The sequence below is a fragment of the Labrus bergylta genome, chromosome 9 (genome assembly GCF_963930695.1).
Source record: "Labrus bergylta chromosome 9, fLabBer1.1, whole genome shotgun sequence".
Lineage (NCBI taxonomy): Eukaryota > Metazoa > Chordata > Actinopteri > Labriformes > Labridae > Labrus > Labrus bergylta.
The window spans coordinates 7,489,218-7,508,354 of record NC_089203.1 but is presented as its reverse complement, the minus strand read 5'-3'; the positions used below and the strand labels follow the sequence as shown (position 1 = coordinate 7,508,354).

General features: G+C 45.3%; 9 non-coding genes across 9 annotated transcripts; all 9 read left to right on the top strand.

Annotated features, from left to right (window-relative positions):
• The first annotated feature begins 2,325 nt into the window (after positions 1–2,325).
• On the top strand, positions 2,326–2,397 carry trnad-guc (transfer RNA aspartic acid (anticodon GUC)). The gene has a single exon. It is a non-coding gene; the product is annotated as a tRNA-Asp (tRNA).
• A 1,120-nt stretch (positions 2,398–3,517) lies between these two features.
• On the top strand, positions 3,518–3,589 carry trnad-guc (transfer RNA aspartic acid (anticodon GUC)). Its single transcript has one exon. It is a non-coding gene; the product is annotated as a tRNA-Asp (tRNA).
• A 1,285-nt stretch (positions 3,590–4,874) lies between these two features.
• On the top strand, positions 4,875–4,945 carry trnag-gcc (transfer RNA glycine (anticodon GCC)). Its single transcript has one exon. It is a non-coding gene; the product is annotated as a tRNA-Gly (tRNA).
• A 1,004-nt stretch (positions 4,946–5,949) lies between these two features.
• On the top strand, positions 5,950–6,020 carry trnag-gcc (transfer RNA glycine (anticodon GCC)). The gene has a single exon. It is a non-coding gene; the product is annotated as a tRNA-Gly (tRNA).
• A 2,208-nt stretch (positions 6,021–8,228) lies between these two features.
• On the top strand, positions 8,229–8,299 carry trnag-gcc (transfer RNA glycine (anticodon GCC)). The gene has a single exon. It is a non-coding gene; the product is annotated as a tRNA-Gly (tRNA).
• A 3,521-nt stretch (positions 8,300–11,820) lies between these two features.
• Positions 11,821–11,891, top strand: trnag-gcc (transfer RNA glycine (anticodon GCC)). Its single transcript has one exon. It is a non-coding gene; the product is annotated as a tRNA-Gly (tRNA).
• A 2,046-nt stretch (positions 11,892–13,937) lies between these two features.
• On the top strand, positions 13,938–14,009 carry trnad-guc (transfer RNA aspartic acid (anticodon GUC)). The gene has a single exon. It is a non-coding gene; the product is annotated as a tRNA-Asp (tRNA).
• A 1,113-nt stretch (positions 14,010–15,122) lies between these two features.
• Positions 15,123–15,194, top strand: trnad-guc (transfer RNA aspartic acid (anticodon GUC)). Its single transcript has one exon. It is a non-coding gene; the product is annotated as a tRNA-Asp (tRNA).
• A 3,800-nt stretch (positions 15,195–18,994) lies between these two features.
• trnag-gcc (transfer RNA glycine (anticodon GCC)) lies at positions 18,995–19,065 on the top strand. The gene has a single exon. It is a non-coding gene; the product is annotated as a tRNA-Gly (tRNA).
• The last annotated feature ends 72 nt before the right edge of the window (positions 19,066–19,137 follow it).

Sequence of the window (19,137 nt, the reverse complement as noted above, 5' to 3'; positions counted from 1 at the left end):
CAGCTGGTCATCTTCCAATGAGGCTGCCATAACAACCCCTCCACTTGCCTCATAGGTTCGGAGAGACTGGATCTCAGCAAAACTGAGGGAATAATTGACAAAGGACTGTAGGCTGTCCTTGCTATGCCCTGCAGTCACACTGTCACCTGATGCTTCCTCCTTTTGCAAGTTCTTAATAAGATACATTGTGTACCCTATATCATTCTCCAAAAGCCACCTGAAAGACTTCCCTTTATACTTCCCAAACTGCAGGATGTAGTCTCCCAGCACCTCCGTACAGTCTGAGGCATCCCCTCCTCTCCGACGGACCACAGCCAGAGCATTCTGCTGAACAAGGTCAGCCCGTATGGGGGCAGACTTGTCCTGCAGAGTGGAGTCCTCCTTAATTCTTCTGGCTTCCTTTGACGGCTCCTAGAGGAGAAATCCGAGTGGTCCCTTGCGGAACACAACACAGACTTTCCCCGGGAAGAACAACACTTTCTTGTGCATCTTTACCTAAAAGAAAATAATAGAATTTTAGATTCATTTTAATCAGATACAGTGAGAAGATATTTGTGAAAAAAATACCAGAATATTTCAGATCACATATTAATCCCACTCAAATAGAAATGGCCAATTAAATATTTTACAGCGGCAAAACTTCTATGATCTTCACTAAAAAGTTCAGAAGGCTAAAAAGACAATAGTTTTTCACAACTTTCTGATCTTCACCTACTCTGGGATCTAAGGGGGAGGAAGTGTGTGTGTGTGTGTGTGTGTGTGTGTGTGTGTGTGTGTGTGTGTGTGTGTGTGTGTGTCTGTACATCTGAGAGTCTACCTGAGAACTAAAGGGTAAGAGGGTGGGGTGGGAGCAGCAGGAGGAGGAAAGCACAGCATGTGTGAGCAAGAATAGAGGGGGGAGTGAGAGGGGCAGTAGATGTGGGAAAAAAACTGTGTGTGCCTAAGCACCTGAGTTTAAGTGTATGAGTTTGGAGAGGGGCAAATGGGGCAGGAGAGGAGTTCCTATCAAATAATTGAGGAACAAAATGACATTTGATATTGTAGTTAAGACTTAATTTGACTCTGAAAGATAGTGTAACACCCATGGTCCTGATAAAAGTTTACTTTACTTGACCATTAAATAGATAACGTTTGTTTGTTAGTGTAATTTATCACGTTATTGCACCAATATTGTCTGACAGAGAAAATAAATAATAATAAATTGACCCTATAGTTTTAAATTTATGCCAAACAAAGTCTCTTACCTTTGATTAGTGAATACTGCGTGATGAGAATTCGAAGAAAGTAGATAGTGTCTTGTCTCCACCGCAGTTCGCTCTGAAGAAAAACTCGGGACAGCGCCGCTAAGTCGTAGTGGCCAAAAGTATATTACATCCGTAGTGGTTTAGCACTACCATAGAGAATGAATGGGAAACGGTTTAGGGCTTTTAGCTAAACAATCCTTGACTGCGGCGCGGGAGGCCCGGGTTCGATTCCCGGCCAATGCAGCCAGGATTTTGACTTGGTCTTACAATGTTAGAAAGTGCAGATATGATACTGCTACAAAGGATCAACTGTTGTCTGTTGCGCTCATTGTGAATCACAACACTTGAAGTTGAATAACGGGATCCGTTGCTGTTTTTTGTCCCAGAGACACAGACAAACTTGTGCAGTGCAACACAGCTCAGGACACTTGAAGTCTAACAATTCTATGAAAAACATTTTCCCAGGACTCTTTACATTGTTACAACAAGAAGCTCCCTGTTCAGTCGACAGCATTTTTTTCAGAAGCTGGCTTCCAACGCACCAAACTAGGGGAGCTGCCACTCCAACTCAGCACTTGAGACCACTTAGCCAAAGTGACCTCTTAGGAGTTCTTTTCTTAGCAAAAATGTCAAACTCACACAAAGTCCAAGTTGACAGTAAACTGCAGTCACTGGAAATGAAAAAGGATTGTGTCCAGGCTGACCTTGAACCAGACATGTAAAATAATTGCAGTTTTTAGCCGATGAAGACACTGGATGATGGCGCTGTATGCGTGCGTCTGGTACCCATCATGCATTGTGTCGAGCATTGGTGGTTCAATGGTAGAATTCTCGCCTGCCACGTGGGAAGCCCGGGTTCGATTGACAGTAAACTGCAGTCACTGGAAATGAAAAAGGATTGTGTCCAGGCTGTATTTTATATATCGGATCCTGTAGTTGGACATGCTTTCCTCAACCCTCACCCTACCCTATCCCTATTTTATGAATCGGACATGCTTTCCTCAGGTTCTCTGTATAGTCCTGGTAAATACTGGAACGCTGCCATCAGCCCGCTTACGAGCCAAAAACAGCACCACAGAAGTCCTCGTTAGTATAGTGGACAGTATCTCCGCCTGTCACGTGGAAGACCGGGGTTCGATTCCCCGACGGGGAGAAATATTCTTTCTATTCAGCAGTCCCATTACTTACCACCTAAGAAAGGGGCTTTACGCTAGCCCTACTCTCAAGGTGAGGTGAGTAAAAGTTAACTCTCTGTACATCTAAGGAATAAAAAAATAAGGAAATGGTCCAAGGAGAGGAATTCATACATGGTAGGTAAAATAAAATGAGAATTTGGGATTGTGACAGTGAATTTTTTAGTCCCTCTCAGGGACTTCTTACTTCTTACTTCTTGCCTGCCACGCGGGAGGCCCGGGTTCGATTCCCGGCCAATGCAGCCAGGATTTTGACTTGGTCTTACAATGTTAGAAAGTGCAGATATGATACTGCTACAAAGGATCAACTGTTGTCTGTTGCACTCATTGTGAATCACAACACTTGAAGTTGAATAACGGGATCCGTTGCTGTTTTTTGTCCCAGAGACACAGACAAACTTGTGCAGTGCAACACAGCTCAGGACACTTGAAGTCTAACAATTCTATGAAAAACATTTTCCCAGGACTCTTTACATTGTTACAACAAGAAGCTCCCTGTTCAGTCGACAGCATTTTTTTCAGAAGCTGGCTTCCAACGCACCAAACTAGGGGAGCTGCCACTCCAACTCAGCACTTGAGACCACTTAGCCAAAGTGACCTCTTAGGAGTTATTTTCTTAGCAAAAATGTCAAACTCACACAAAGTCCAAGTTGACAGTAAACTGCAGTCACTGGAAATGAAAAAGGATTGTGTCCAGGCTGACCTTGAACCAGACATGTAAAATAATTGCAGTTTTTAGCCGATGAAGACACTGGATGATGGCGCTGTATGCGCGCGTCTGGTACCCATCATGCCTTGTGTCGAGCATTGGTGGTTCAATGGTAGAATTCTCGCCTGCCACGTGGGAAGCCCGGGTTCGATTGACAGTAAACTGCAGTCACTGGAAATGAAAAAGGATTGTGTCCAGGCTGTATTTTATATATCGGATCCTGTAGTTGGACATGCTTTCCTCAACCCTCACCCTACCCTATCCCTATTTTATGAATCGGACATGCTTTCCTCAGGTTCTCTGTATAGTCCTGGTAAATACTGGAACGCTGCCATCAGCCCGCTTACGAGCCAAAAACAGCACCACAGAAGTCCTCGTTAGTATAGTGGACAGTATCTCCGCCTGTCACGTGGAAGACCGGGGTTCGATTCCCCGACGGGGAGAAATATTCTTTCTACCAGCAGTCCCATTACTTACCACCTAAGAAAGGGGCTTTACGCTAGCCCTACTCTCAAGGTGAGGTGAGTAAAAGTTAACTCTCTGTACATCTAAGGAATAAAAAAATAAGGAAATGGTCCAAGGAGAGGAATTCATACATGGTAGGTAAAATAAAATGAGAATTTGGGATTGTGACAGTGAATTTTTTAGTCCCTCTCAGGGACTTCTTACTTCTTACTTCTTGCCTGCCACGCGGGAGGCCCGGGTTCGATTCCCGGCCAATGCAGCCAGGATTTTGACTTGGTCTTACAATGTTAGAAAGTGCAGATATGATACTGCTACAAAGGATCAACTGTTGTCTGTTGCGCTCATTGTGAATCACAACACTTGAAGTTGAATAACGGGATCCGTTGCTGTTTTTTGTCCCAGAGACACAGACAAACTTGTGCAGTGCAACACAGCTCAGGACACTTGAAGTCTAACAATTCTATGAAAAACATTTTCCCAGGACTCTTTACATTGTTACAACAAGAAGCTCCCTGTTCAGTCGACAGCATTTTTTTCAGAAGCTGGCTTCCAACGCACCAAACTAGGGGAGCTGCCACTCCAACTCAGCACTTGAGGCCACTTAGCCAAAGTGACCTCTTAGGAGTTCTTTTCTTAGCAAAAATGTCAAACTCACACAAAGTCCAAGTTGACAGTAAACTGCAGTCACTGGAAATGAAAAAGGATTGTGTCCAGGCTGACCTTGAACCAGACATGTAAAATAATTGCAGTTTTTACCCGATGAAGACACTGGATGATAAGTCAGAAGATCACCAAAGGGATTATGAATGACTTGGAAGGGGAACAGGAGAGTCCTTACCAAATTTGACAAACAATCCAACAAAGTGCTGTGGAGACCTCATGGTGGCGCTGTATGCACACGTCTGGTACCCATCATGCCTTGTGTCGAGCATTGGTGGTTCAATGGTAGAATTCTCGCCTGCCACGTGGGAGGCCCGGGTTTGATTGACAGTAAACTGCAGTCACTGGAAATGAAAAAGGATTGTGTCCAGGCTGTATTTTATATATCGGATCCTGTAGTTGGACATGCTTTCCTCAACCCTCACCCTACCCTATCCCTATTTTATGAATCGGACCCCGAAGTTGGACATGCTTTCCTCAGGTTCTCTGTATAGTCCTGGTAAATACTGGAACGCTGCCATCAGCCCGTTCCAACAAAGTGCTGTGGAGACCTCATGGTGGCGCTGTTTGCGCGCGTCTGGTACCCATAATGCCTTGTGTCGAGCATTGGTGGTTCAATGGTAGAATTCTCGCCTGCCACGCGGGAGGCCCGGGTTCGATTCCCGGCCAATGCAGCCAGGATTTTGACTTGGTCTTACAATGTTAGAAAGTGCAGATATGATACTGCTACAAAGGATCAACTGTTGTCTGTTGCGCTCATTGTGAATCACAACACTTGAAGTTGAATAACGGGATCCGTTGCTGTTTTTTGTCCCAGAGACACAGACAAACTTGTGCAGTGCAACACAGCTCAGGACACTTGAAGTCTAACAATTCTATGAAAAACATTTTCCCAGGACTCTTTACATTGTTACAACAAGAAGCTCCCTGTTCAGTCGACAGCATTTTTTTCAGAAGCTGGCTTCCAACGCACCAAACTAGGGGAGCTGCCACTCCAACTCAGCACTTGAGGCCACTTAGCCAAAGTGACCTCTTAGGAGTTCTTTTCTTAGCAAAAATGTCAAACTCACACAAAGTCCAAGTTGACAGTAAACTGCAGTCACTGGAAATGAAAAAGGATTGTGTCCAGGCTGACCTTGAACCAGACATGTAAAATAATTGCAGTTTTTACCCGATGAAGACACTGGATGATAAGTCAGAAGATCACCAAAGGGATTATGAATGACTTGGAAGGGGAACAGGAGAGTGCTTACCAAATTTGACAAACAATCCAACAAAGTGCTGTGGAGACCTCATGGTGGCGCTGTATGCACGCGTCTGGTACCCATCATGCCTTGTGTCGAGCATTGGTGGTTCAATGGTAGAATTCTCGCCTGCCACGTGGGAGGCCCGGGTTCGATTGACAGTAAACTGCAGTCACTGGAAATGAAAAAGGATTGTGTCCAGGCTGTATTTTATATATCGGATCCTGTAGTTGGACATGCTTTCCTCAACCCTCACCCTAACCTATCCCTATTTTATGAATCGGACCCCGAAGTTGGACATGCTTTCCTCAGGTTCTCTGTATAGTCCTGGTAAATACTGGAACGCTGCCATCAGCCCGTTCCAACAAAGTGCTGTGGAGACCTCATGGTGGCGCTGTTTGCGCGCGTCTGGTACCCATAATGCCTTGTGTCGAGCATTGGTGGTTCAATGGTAGAATTCTCGCCTGCCACGCGGGAGGCCCGGGTTCGATTCCCGGCCAATGCAGCCAGGATTTTGACTTGGTCTTACAATGTTAGAAAGTGCAGATATGATACTGCTACAAAGGATCAACTGTTGTCTGTTGCGCTCATTGTGAATCACAACACTTGAAGTTGAATAACGGGATCCGTTGCTGTTTTTTGTCCCAGAGACACAGACAAACTTGTGCAGTGCAACACAGCTCAGGACACTTGAAGTCTAACAATTCTATGAAAAACATTTTCCCAGGACTCTTTACATTGTTACAACAAGAAGCTCCCTGTTCAGTCGACAGCATTTTTTTCAGAAGCTGGCTTCCAACGCACCAAACTAGGGGAGCTGCCACTCCAACTCAGCACTTGAGACCACTTAGCCAAAGTGACCTCTTAGGAGTTCTTTTCTTAGCAAAAATGTCAAACTCACACAAAGTCCAAGTTGACAGTAAACTGCAGTCACTGGAAATGAAAAAGGATTGTGTCCAGGCTGACCTTGAACCAGACATGTAAAATAATTGCAGTTTTTACCCGATGAAGACACTGGATGATGGCGCTGTATGCGTGCGTCTGGTACCCATCATGCCTTGTGTCGAGCATTGGTGGTTCAATGGTAGAATTCTCGCCTGCCACGTGGGAAGCCCGGGTTCGATTGGCAGTAAACTGCAGTCACTGGAAATGAAAAAGGATTGTGTCCAGGCTGTATTTTATATATCGGATCCTGTAGTTGGACATGCTTTCCTCAACCCTCACCCTACCCTATCCATATTTTATGAATCGGACCCCGAAGTTGGACATGCTTTCCTCAGGTTCTCTGTATAGTCCTGGTAAATACTGGAACGCTGCCATCAGCCCGTTTACGAGCCAAAAACAGCACCACAGAAGTCCTCGTTTGTATAGTGGACAGTATCTCCGCCTGTCACGCGGAATACCGGGGTTCGATTACCCGACGGGGAGAAATATTCTTTCTACCAGCAGTCCCATTACTTACCACCTAAGAAAGGGGCTTTACGCTAGCCCTACTCTCAAGGTGAGGTGAGTAAAAGTTAACTCTCTGTACATCTAAGGAATAAAAAAATAAGGAAATGGTCCAAGGAGAGGAATTCATACATGGTCGGTAAAATAAAATGAGAATTTGGGATTGTGACAGTGAATTTTTTAGTCCCTCTCAGGGACTTCTTACTTCTTACTTCTTGCCTGCCACGCGGGAGGCCCGGGTTCGATTCCCGGCCAATGCAGCCAGGATTTTGACTTGGTCTTTCAATGTTAGAAAGTGCAGATATGATACTGCTACAAAGGATCAACTGTTGTCTGTTGCGCTCATTGTGAATCACAACACTTGAAGTTGAATAACGGGATCCGTTGCTGTTTTTTGTCCCAGAGACACAGACAAACTTGTGCAGTGCAACACAGCTCAGGACACTTGAAGTCTAACAATTCTATGAAAAACATTTTCCCAGGACTCTTTACATTGTTACAACAAGAAGCTCCCTGTTCAGTCGACAGCATTTTTTTCAGAAGCTGGCTTCCAACGCACCAAACTAGGGGAGCTGCCACTCCACCTCAGCACTTGAGACCACTTAGCCAAAGTGACCTCTTAGGAGTTCTTTTCTTAGCAAAAATGTCAAACTCACACAAAGTCCAAGTTGACAGTAAACTGCAGTCACTGGAAATGAAAAAGGATTGTGTCCAGGCTGACCTTGAACCAGACATGTAAAATAATTGCAGTTTTTACCCGATGAAGACACTGGATGATAAGTCAGAAGATCACCAAAGGGATTATGAATGACTTGGAAGGGGAACAGGAGAGTGCTTACCAAATTTGGCAAACAATCCAACAAAGTGCTGTGGAGACCTCATGGTGGCGCTGTATGCGCGCGTCTGGTACCCATCATGCCTTGTGTCGAGCATTGGTGGTTCAATGGTAGAATTCTCGCCTGCCACGTGGGAGGCCCGGGTTCGATTGACAGTAAACTGCAGTCACTGGAAATGAAAAAGGATTGTGTCCAGGCTGTATTTTATATATCGGATCCTGTAGTTGGACATGCTTTCCTCAACCCTCACCCTACCCTATCCCTATTTTATGAATCGGACCCCGAAGTTGGACATGCTTTCCTCAGGTTCTCTGTATAGTCCTGGTAAATACTGGAACGCTGCCATCAGCCCGTTCCAACAAAGTGCTGTGGAGACCTCATGGTGGCGCTGTTTGCGCGCGTCTGGTACCCATAATGCCTTGTGTCGAGCATTGGTGGTTCAAAGGTAGAATTCTCGCCTGCCACGCGGGAGGCCCGGGTTCGATTCCCGGCCAATGCAGCCAGGATTTTGACTTGGTCTTACAATGTTAGAAAGTGCAGATATGATACTGCTACAAAGGATCAACTGTTGTCTGTTGCGCTCATTGTGAATCACAACACTTGAAGTTGAATAACGGGATCCGTTGCTGTTTTTTGTCCCAGAGACACAGACAAACTTGTGCAGTGCAACACAGCTCAGGACACTTGAAGTCTAACAATTCTATGAAAAACATTTTCCCAGGACTCTTTACATTGTTACAACAAGAAGCTCCCTGTTCAGTCGACAGCATTTTTTTCAGAAGCTGGCTTCCAACGCACCAAACTAGGGGAGCTGCCACTCCACCTCAGCACTTGAGACCACTTAGCCAAAGTGACCTCTTAGGAGTTCTTTTCTTAGCAAAAATGTCAAACTCACACAAAGTCCAAGTTGACAGTAAACTGCAGTCACTGGAAATGAAAAAGGATTGTGTCCAGGCTGACCTTGAACCAGACATGTAAAATAATTGCAGTTTTTACCCGATGAAGACACTGGATGATGGCGCTGTATGCGCGCGTCTGGTACCCATCATGCCTTGTGTCGAGCATTGGTGGTTCAATGGTAGAAATCTCGCCTGCCACGTGGGAAGCCCGGGTTTCGATTGGCAGTAAACTGCAGTCACTGGAAATGAAAAAGGATTGTGTCCAGGCTGTATTTTATATATCGGATCCTGTAGTTGGACATGCTTTCCTCAACCCTCACCCTACCCTATCCCTATTTTATGAATCGGACCCCGAAGTTGGACATGCTTTCCTCAGGTTCTCTGTATAGTCCTGGTAAATACTGGAACGCTGCCATCAGCCCGTTTACGAGCCAAAAACAGCACCACAGAAGGTCTCGTTAGTATAGTGGACAGTATCTCCGCCTGTCACGCGGAAGACCGGGGTTCGATTCCCCGACGGGGAGAAATATTCTTTCTATTCAGCAGTCCCATTACTTACCACCTAAGAAAGGGGCTTTACACTAGCCCTACTCTCAAGGTGAGGTGAGTAAAAGTTAACTCTCTGTACATCTAAGGAATAAAAAAATAAGGAAATGGTCCAAGGAGAGGAATTCGTACATGGTAGGTAAAATACAATGAGAATTTGGGATTGTGACAGTGAATTTTTTAGTCCCTCTCAGGGACTTCTTACTTCTTACTTCTTGCCTGCCACGCGGGAGGCCCGGGTTCGATTCCCGGCCAATGCAGCCAGGATTTTGACTTGGTCTTACAATGTTAGAAAGTGCAGATATGATACTGCTACAAAGGATCAACTGTTGTCTGTTGCGCTCATTGTGAATCACAACACTTGAAGTTGAATAACGGGATCCGTTGCTGTTTTTTGTCCCAGAGACACAGACAAACTTGTGCAGTGCAACACAGCTCAGGACACTTGAAGTCTAACAATTCTATGAAAAACATTTTCCCAGGACTCTTTACATTGTTACAACAAGAAGCTCCCTGTTCAGTCGACAGCATTTTTTTCAGAAGCTGGCTTCCAACGCACCAAACTAGGGGAGCTGCCACTCCAACTCAGCACTTGAGACCACTTAGCCAAAGTGACCTCTTAGGAGTTCTTTTCTTAGCAAAAATGTCAAACTCACACAAAGTCCAAGTTGACAGTAAACTGCAGTCACTGGAAATGAAAAAGGATTGTGTCCAGGCTGACCTTGAACCAGACATGTAAAATAATTGCAGTTTTTACCCGATGAAGACACTGGATGATAAGTCAGAAGATCACCAAAGGGATTATGAATGACTTGGAAGGGGAACAGGAGAGTGCTTACCAAATTTGACAAACAATCCAACAAAGTGCTGTGGAGACCTCATGGTGGCGCTGTATGCGCGCGTCTGGTACCCATCATGCCTTGTATCGAGCATTGGTGGTTCAATGGTAGAATTCTCGCCTGCCACGTGGGAGGCCGGGGTTCGATTGACAGTAAACTGCAGTCACTGGAAATGAAAAAGGATTGTGTCCAGGCTGTGTTTTATATATCGGATCCTGTAGTTGGACATGCTTTCCTCAACCCTCACCCTACCCTATCCATATTTTATGAATCGGACCCCGAAGTTGGACATGCTTTCCTCAGGTTCTCTGTATAGTCCTGGTAAATACTGGAACGCTGCCATCAGCCCGTTTACGAGCCAAAAACAGCACCACAGAAGTCCTTGTTTGTATAGTGGACAGTATCTCCGCCTGTCACGCGGAATACCGGGGTTCGATTACCCGACGGGGAGAAATATTCTTTCTACCAGCAGTCCCATTACTGACCACCTAAGAAAGGGGCTTTACGCTAGCCCTACTCTCAAGGTGAGGTGAGTAAAAGTTAACTCTCTGTACATCTAAGGAATAAAAAAATAAGGAAATGGTCCAAGGAGAGGAATTCATACATGGTCGGTAAAATAAAATGAGAATTTGGGATTGTGACAGTGAATTTTTTAGTCCCTCTCAGGGACTTCTTACTTCTTACTTCTTGCCTGCCACGCGGGAGGCCCGGGTTCGATTCCCGGCCAATGCAGCCAGGATTTTGACTTGGTCTTTCAATGTTAGAAAGTGCAGATATGATACTGCTACAAAGGATCAACTGTTGTCTGTTGCGCTCATTGTGAATCACAACACTTGAAGTTGAATAACGGGATCCGTTGCTGTTTTTTGTCCCAGAGACACAGACAAACTTGTGCAGTGCAACACAGCTCAGGACACTTGAAGTCTAACAATTCTATGAAAAACATTTTCCCAGGACTCTTTACATTGTTACAACAAGAAGCTCCCTGTTCAGTCGACAGCATTTTTTTCAGAAGCTGGCTTCCAACGCACCAAACTAGGGGAGCTGCCACTCCACCTCAGCACTTGAGACCACTTAGCCAAAGTGACCTCTTAGGAGTTCTTTTCTTAGCAAAAATGTCAAACTCACACAAAGTCCAAGTTGACAGTAAACTGCAGTCACTGGAAATGAAAAAGGATTGTGTCCAGGCTGACCTTGAACCAGACATGTAAAATAATTGCAGTTTTTACCCGATGAAGACACTGGATGATAAGTCAGAAGATCACCAAAGGGATTATGAATGACTTGGAAGGGGAACAGGAGAGTGCTTACCAAATTTGGCAAACAATCCAACAAAGTGCTGTGGAGACCTCATGGTGGCGCTGTATGCGCGCGTCTGGTACCCATCATGCCTTGTGTCGAGCATTGGTGGTTCAATGGTAGAATTCTCGCCTGCCACGTGGGAGGCCCGGGTTCGATTGACAGTAAACTGCAGTCACTGGAAATGAAAAAGGATTGTGTCCAGGCTGTATTTTATATATCGGATCCTGTAGTTGGACATGCTTTCCTCAACCCTCACCCTACCCTATCCCTATTTTATGAATCGGACCCCGAAGTTGGACATGCTTTCCTCAGGTTCTCTGTATAGTCCTGGTAAATACTGGAACGCTGCCATCAGCCCGTTCCAACAAAGTGCTGTGGAGACCTCATGGTGGCGCTGTTTGCGCGCGTCTGGTACCCATAATGCCTTGTGTCGAGCATTGGTGGTTCAAAGGTAGAATTCTCGCCTGCCACGCGGGAGGCCCGGGTTCGATTCCCGGCCAATGCAGCCAGGATTTTGACTTGGTCTTACAATGTTAGAAAGTGCAGATATGATACTGCTACAAAGGATCAACTGTTGTCTGTTGCGCTCATTGTGAATCACAACACTTGAAGTTGAATAACGGGATCCGTTGCTGTTTTTTGTCCCAGAGACACAGACAAACTTGTGCAGTGCAACACAGCTCAGGACACTTGAAGTCTAACAATTCTATGAAAAACATTTTTCCCAGGACTCTTTACATTGTTACAACAAGAAGCTCCCTGTTCAGTCGACAGCATTTTTTTCAGAAGCTGGCTTCCAACGCACCAAACTAGGGGAGCTGCCACTCCACCTCAGCACTTGAGACCACTTAGCCAAAGTGACCTCTTAGGAGTTCTTTTCTTAGCAAAAATGTCAAACTCACACAAAGTCCAAGTTGACAGTAAACTGCAGTCACTGGAAATGAAAAAGGATTGTGTCCAGGCTGACCTTGAACCAGACATGTAAAATAATTGCAGTTTTTACCCGATGAAGACACTGGATGATGGCGCTGTATGCGCGCGTCTGGTACCCATCATGCCTTGTGTCGAGCATTGGTGGTTCAATGGTAGAAATCTCGCCTGCCACGTGGGAAGCCCGGGTTTCGATTGGCAGTAAACTGCAGTCACTGGAAATGAAAAAGGATTGTGTCCAGGCTGTATTTTATATATCGGATCCTGTAGTTGGACATGCTTTCCTCAACCCTCACCCTACCCTATCCCTATTTTATGAATCGGACCCCGAAGTTGGACATGCTTTCCTCAGGTTCTCTGTATAGTCCTGGTAAATACTGGAACGCTGCCATCAGCCCGTTTACGAGCCAAAAACAGCACCACAGAAGGTCTCGTTAGTATAGTGGACAGTATCTCCGCCTGTCACGCGGAAGACCGGGGTTCGATTCCCCGACGGGGAGAAATATTCTTTCTATTCAGCAGTCCCATTACTTACCACCTAAGAAAGGGGCTTTACACTAGCCCTACTCTCAAGGTGAGGTGAGTAAAAGTTAACTCTCTGTACATCTAAGGAATAAAAAAATAAGGAAATGGTCCAAGGAGAGGAATTCGTACATGGTAGGTAAAATACAATGAGAATTTGGGATTGTGACAGTGAATTTTTTAGTCCCTCTCAGGGACTTCTTACTTCTTACTTCTTGCCTGCCACGCGGGAGGCCCGGGTTCGATTCCCGGCCAATGCAGCCAGGATTTTGACTTGGTCTTACAATGTTAGAAAGTGCAGATATGATACTGCTACAAAGGATCAACTGTTGTCTGTTGCGCTCATTGTGAATCACAACACTTGAAGTTGAATAACGGGATCCGTTGCTGTTTTTTGTCCCAGAGACACAGACAAACTTGTGCAGTGCAACACAGCTCAGGACACTTGAAGTCTAACAATTCTATGAAAAACATTTTCCCAGGACTCTTTACATTGTTACAACAAGAAGCTCCCTGTTCAGTCGACAGCATTTTTTTCAGAAGCTGGCTTCCAACGCACCAAACTAGGGGAGCTGCCACTCCAACTCAGCACTTGAGACCACTTAGCCAAAGTGACCTCTTAGGAGTTCTTTTCTTAGCAAAAATGTCAAACTCACACAAAGTCCAAGTTGACAGTAAACTGCAGTCACTGGAAATGAAAAAGGATTGTGTCCAGGCTGACCTTGAACCAGACATGTAAAATAATTGCAGTTTTTACCCGATGAAGACACTGGATGATTTGCGCTGTATGCGCGCGTCTGGTACCCATCATGCCTTGTGTCGAGCATTGGTGGTTCAATGGTAGAATTCTTGCCTGCCACGTGGGAAGCCCGGGTTCGATTGACAGTAAACTGCAGTCACTGGAAATGAAAAAGGATTGTGTCCAGGCTGTATTTTATATATCGGATCCTGTAGTTGGACATGCTTTCCTCAACCCTCACCCTACCCTATCCCTATTTTATGAATCGGACATGCTTTCCTCAGGTTTTCTGTATAGTCCTGGTAAATACTGGAACGCTGCCATCAGCCCGCTTACGAGCCAAAAACAGCACCACAGAAGTCCTCGTTAGTATAGTGGACAGTATCTCCGCCTGTCACGTGGAAGACCGGGGTTCGATTCCCCGACGGGGAGAAATATTCTTTCTATTCAGCAGTCCCATTACTTACCACCTAAGAAAGGGGCTTTACGCTAGCCCTACTCTCAAGGTGAGGTGAGTAAAAGTTAACTCTCTGTACATCTAAGGAATAAAAAAATAAGGAAATGGTCCAAGGAGAGGAATTCATACATGGTAGGTAAAATAAAATGAGAATTTGGGATTGTGACAGTGAATTTTTTAGTCCCTCTCAGGGACTTCTTACTTCTTGCCTGCCATGTGGGAGGCCCGGGTTCGATTCCCGGCCAATGCAGCCAGGATTTTGACTTGGTCTTACAATGTTAGAAAGTGCAGATATGATACTGCTACAAAGGATCAACTGTTGTCTGTTGCGCTCATTGTGAATCACAACACTTGAAGTTGAATAACGGGATCCGTTGCTGTTTTATGTCCCAGAGACACAGACAAACTTGTGCAGTGCAACACAGCTCAGGACACTTGAAGTCTAACAATTCTATGAAAAACATTTTCCCAGGACTCTTTACATTGTTACAACAAGAAGCTCCCTGTTCAGTCGACAGCATTTTTTTCAGAAGCTGGCTTCCAACGCACCAAACTAGGGGAGCTGCCACTCCAACTCAGCACTTGAGACCACTTAGCCAAAGTGACCTCTTAGGAGTTCTTTTCTTAGCAAAAATGTCAAACTCACACAAAGTCCAAGTTGACAGTAAACTGCAGTCACTGGAAATGAAAAAGGATTGTGTCCAGGCTGACCTTGAACCAGACATGTAAAATAATTGCAGTTTTTACCCGATGAAGACACTGGATGATGGTGCTGTATGCGCGCGTCTGGTACCCATCATGCCTTGTGTCGAGCATTGGTGGTTCAATGGTAGAATTCTCGCCTGCCACGTGGGAAGCCCGGGTTCGATTGACAGTAAACTGCAGTCACTGGAAATGAAAAAGGATTGTGTCCAGGCTGTGTTTTATATATCGGATCCTGTAGTTGGACATGCTTTCCTCAACCCTCACCCTACCCTATCCCTATTTTATGAATCGGACATGCTTTCCTCAGGTTCTCTGTATAGTCCTGGTAAATACTGGAACGCTGCCATCAGCCCGCTTACGAGCCAAAAACAGCACCACAGAAGTCCTCGTTAGTATAGTGGACAGTATCTCCGCCTGTCACGTGGAAGACCGGGGTTCGATTCCCCGACGGGGAGAAATATTCTTTCTATTCAGCAGTCCCATTACTTACCACCTAAGAAAGGGGCTTTACGCTAGCCCTACTCTCAAGGTGAGGTGAGTAAAAGTTAACTCTCTGTACATCTAAGGAATAAAAAAATAAGGAAATGGTCCAAGGAGAGGAATTCATACATGGTAGGTAAAATAAAATGAGAATTTGGGATTGTGACAGTGAATTTTTTAGTCCCTCTCAGGGACTTCTTACTTCTTACTTCTTGCCTGCCACGCGGGAGGCCCGGGTTCGATTCCCGGCCAATGCAGCCAGGATTTTGACTTGGTCTTACAATGTTAGAAAGTGCAGATATGATACTGCTACAAAGGATCAACTGTTGTCTGTTGCGCTCATTGTGAATCACAACACTTGAAGTTGAATAACGGGATCCGTTGCTGTTTTTTGTCCCAGAGACACAGACAAACTTGTGCAGTGCAACACAGCTCAGGACACTTGAAGTCTAACAATTCTATGAAAAACATTTTCCCAGGACTCTTTACATTGTTACAACAAGAAGCTCCCTGTTCAGTCGACAGCATTTTTTTCAGAAGCTGGCTTCCAACGCACCAAACTAGGGGAGCTGCCACTCCAACTCAGCACTTGAGACCACTTAGCCAAAGTGACCTCTTAGGAGTTCTTTTCTTAGCAAAAATGTCAAACTCACACAAAGTCCAAGTTGACAGTAAACTGCAGTCACTGGAAATGAAAAAGGATTGTGTCCAGGCTGACCTTGAACCAGACATGTAAAATAATTGCAGTTTTTACCCGATGAAGACACTGGATGATAAGTCAGAAGATCACCAAAGGGATTATGAATGACTTGGAAGGGGAACAGGAGAGTGCTTACCAAATTTGACAAACAATCCAACAAAGTGCTGTGGAGACCTCATGGTGGCGCTGTATGCACGCGTCTGGTACCCATCATGCCTTGTGTCGAGCATTGGTGGTTCAATGGTAGAATTCTCGCCTGCCACGTGGGAGGCCCGGGTTTGATTGACAGTAAACTGCAGTCACTGGAAATGAAAAAGGATTGTGTCCAGGCTGTATTTTATATATCGGATCCTGTAGTTGGACATGCTTTCCTCAACCCTCACCCTACCCTATCCTTATTTTATGAATCGGACCCCGAAGTTGGACATGCTTTCCTCAGGTTCTCTGTATAGTCCTGGTAAATACTGGAACGCTGCCATCAGCCTGTTTACGAGCCAAAAACAGCACCACAGAAGTCCTCGTTAGTATAGTGGACAGTATCTCCGCCTGTCACGCGAAAGACCGGGGTTCGATTCCCCGACGGGCAGAAATATTCTTTCTACCAGCAGTCCCATTACTTACCACCTAAGAAAGGGGCTTTACGCTAGCCCTACTCTCAAGGTGAGGTGAGTAAAAGTTAACTCTCTGTACATCTAAGGAATAAAAAAATAAGGAAATGGTCCAAGGAGAGGAATTCATACATGGTAGGTAAAATAAAATGAGAATTTGGGATTGTGACAGTGAATTTTTTAGTCCCTCTCAGGGACTTCTTACTTCTTACTTCTTGCCTGCCACGCGGGAGGCCCGGGTTCGATTCCCGGCCAATGCAGCCAGGATTTTGACTTGGTCTTACAATGTTAGAAAGTGCAGATATGATACTGCTACAAAGGATCAACTGTTGTCTGTTGCGCTCATTGTGAATCACAACACTTGAAGTTGAATAACGGGATCCGTTGCTGTTTTTTGTCCCAGAGACACAGACAAACTTGTGCAGTGCAACACAGCTCAGGACACTTGAAGTCTAACAATTCTATGAAAAACATTTTCCCAGGACTCTTTACATTGTTACAACAAGAAGCTCCCTGTTCAGTCGACAGCATTTTTTTCAGAAGCTGGCTTCCAACGCACCAAACTAGGGGAGCTGCCACTCCAACTCAGCACTTGAGACCACTTAGCCAAAGTGACCTCTTAGGAGTTCTTTTCTTAGCAAAAATGTCAAACTCACACAAAGTCCAAGTTGACAGTAAACTGCAGTCACTGGAAATGAAAAAGGATTGTGTCCAGGCTGACCTTGAACCAGACATGTAAAATAATTGCAGTTTTTACCCGATGAAGACACTGGATGATGGCGCTGTATGCGCGCGTCTGGTACCCATCATACCTTGTGTCGAGCATTGGTGGTTCAATGGTAGAATTCTCGCCTGCCACGTGGGAAGCCCGGGTTCGATTGGCAGTAAACTGCAGTCACTGGAAATGAAAAAGGATTGTGTCCAGGCTGTATTTTATATATCGGATCCTGTAGTTGGACATGCTTTCCTCAACCCTCACCCTACCCTATCCATATTTTATGAATCGGACCCCGAAGTTGGACATGCTTTCCTCAGGTTCTCTGTATAGTCCTGGTAAATACTGGAACGCTGCCATCAGCCCGTTTACGAGCCAAAAACAGCACCACAGAAGTCCTCGTTTGTATAGTGGACAGTATCTCCGCCTGTCACGCGGAAGACCGGGGTTCGATTCCCCGACGGGAGAAATATTCTTTCTACCAGCAGTCCCATTACTTACCACCTAAGAAAGGGGCTTTACGCTAGCCCTACTCTCAAGGTGAGGTGAGTAAAAGTTAACTCTCTGTACATCTAAGGAATAAAAAAATAAGGAAATGGTCCAAGGAGAGGAATTCATACATGGTAGGTAAAATAAAATGAGAATTCGGGATTGTGACAGTGAATTTTTTAGTCCCTCTCAGGGACTTCTTACTTCTTACTTCTTACCTGCCACGCGGGAGGCCCTGGTTCGATTCCCGGCCAATGCAGCCAGGATTTTGACTTGGTCTTACAATTTTAGAAAGTGCAGATATGATACTGCTACAAAGGATCAACTGTTGTCTGTTGCGCTCATTGTGAATCACAACACTTGAAGTTGAATAACGGGATCCGTTGCTGTTTTTTGTCCCAGAGACACAGACAAACTTGTGCAGTGCAACACAGCTCAGGACACTTGAAGTCTAACAATTCTATGAAAAACATTTTCCCAGGACTCTTTACATTGTTACAACAAGAAGCTCCCTGTTCAGTCGACAGCATTTTTTTCAGAAGCTGGCTTCCAACGCACCAAACTAGGGGAGCTGCCACTCCAACTCAGCACTTGAGACCACTTAGCCAAAGTGACCTCTTAGGAGTTCTTTTCTTAGCAAAAATGTCAAACTCACACAAAGTCCAAGTTGACAGTAAACTGCAGTCACTGGAAATGAAAAAGGATTGTGTCCAGGCTGACCTTGAACCAGACATGTAAAATAATTGCAGTTTTTACCCGATGAAGACACTGGATGATAAGTCAGAAGATCACCAAAGGGATTATGAATGACTTGGAAGGGGAACAGGAGAGTGCTTACCAAATTTGACAAACAATCCAACAAAGTGCTGTGGAGACCTCATGGTGGCGCTGTATGCACGCGTCTGGTACCCATCATGCCTTGTGTCGAGCATTGGTGGTTCAATGGTAGAATTCTCGCCTGCCACGTGGGAGGCCCGGGTTTGATTGACAGTAAACTGCAGTCACTGGAAATGAAAAAGGATTGTGTCCAGGCTGTATTTTATATATCGGATCCTGTAGTTGGACATGCTTTCCTCAACCCTCACCCTACCCTATCCCTATTTTATGAATCGGACCCCGAAGTTGGACATGCTTTCCTCAGGTTCTCTGTATAGTCCTGGTAAATACTGGAACGCTGCCATCAGCCCGTTCCAACAAAGTGCTGTGGAGACCTCATGGTGGCGCTGTTTGCGCGCGTCTGGTACCCATAATGCCTTGTGTCGAGCATTGGTGGTTCAATGGTAGAATTCTCGCCTGCCACGCGGGAGGCCCGGGTTCGATTCCCGGCCAATGCAGCCAGGATTTTGACTTGGTCTTACAATGTTAGAAAGTGCAGATATGATACTGCTACAAAGGATCAACTGTTG